At 45.4% G+C, this 1,199-nt stretch overlaps 1 non-coding gene across 1 annotated transcript; it reads left to right on the top strand.

The window, feature by feature from the left end:
• Positions 1–578: 578 nt before the first annotated feature.
• Positions 579–685, top strand: LOC131654327 (small nucleolar RNA R71). Its single transcript, XR_009299368.1, has one exon. It is a non-coding gene; the product is annotated as a small nucleolar RNA R71 (small nucleolar RNA).
• The last annotated feature ends 514 nt before the right edge of the window (positions 686–1,199 follow it).

Genomic DNA, 1,199 nt, shown 5'->3' with positions numbered 1-1,199 from the left:
CCATCATGATTTCTAGGTTTGACTTCCTAGGGGTGTTTTGAGCAGCTACAGGCGCTTTTTGGTAGCCAGGTGGTACAACAGGTGCTTGTCCAGGCGCGTACAACGCATTGTTGTTCTTATAAGAAAAGTTCGGGTGGTTTTTCCATCCAGGGTTGTACGTGTTAGAATAAGGGTTTCCTTGAGCGTAATTTACTTGATCAGATGGGACTCCAGTCAGGAGTTGGCATTCAGCAACTACATGCCCAGTCAATCCACAAATCTCGCAGTTAGGTGCTACAGCGGCAGCGGTGGCTGAAGGAGTGATGGTCAAATTCTCGATCTTTTGAGTTAAAGCGTCTACTTTAGCGTTAACGCGGTCTATACCACTAATTTCGTACATTCCTCCTTTGGTTTGGGCTTTCTCTAGAGCGGCGCGTTCTCCTCCCCATTGGTAATGGTTTTGTGCCATGTTCTCTATGAGTTTGTATGCTTCATCATGGGGTTTGTCCATTAATGCTCCGCCAGCAGCGGCATCTATAGTCATTTTAGTGTTATATAAGAGACCACCATAAAAGGTATGGATGATCAGCCATGGTTCGAGTCCATGATGAGGGCATATTCTAAGCATGTCCTTGTAACGTTCCCAAGCTTCGAAGAGCGATTCGTTATCTTTCTGGGTAAATCCGTTGATTTGACCTCTAAGCATAGCAGTCTTGCTAGGCGGAAAGTATCTTGCTAAGAATACTCTCTTCAATTCGTCCCACGTAGTTATGGAATTGGAAGGCAGGGATTGAAGCCACGCTCTCGCTCTATCTCTCAAGGAGAAAGGGAAAAGGCGTAATCGAATAGCTTCGGAACTAACGTTGTTGGCTTTGATAGTGTCGGCGTATTGCACGAACACGGATAAATGGAGATTGGGGTCGTCTACAGGGCTTCCAGAGAATTGATTCTGTTGAACAGCTTGGACCAGTGAAGGTTTCAGTTCGAAATTGTTTGCTTCAATCGCAGGTGGTGCGATACTTGAATGCGGTTCAGCGCGCGAAGGAGCGGCATAGTCTCTAAGAGGACGAATAGCAGCCATCTCTAACTTCGGGGTGATTTGATTGATTTGATCAGTAAAATTCAATTCCTGATTAATCGGAATTTCTGCTACTTCGGGAAGGTTGCGAGCTCGACGTTTAACGTTAATGAAACGTTCGATCTCGTTAATTCGTTGTATT

The sequence above is a fragment of the Vicia villosa genome, linkage group LG2, assembly GCF_029867415.1.
Source record: "Vicia villosa cultivar HV-30 ecotype Madison, WI linkage group LG2, Vvil1.0, whole genome shotgun sequence".
In the NCBI taxonomy this organism is placed as follows: Eukaryota; Viridiplantae; Streptophyta; class Magnoliopsida; order Fabales; family Fabaceae; genus Vicia; species Vicia villosa.
The sequence above is the reverse complement of the archived record's forward strand: the minus strand, read 5'-3'. Positions and strand labels throughout refer to the sequence as shown.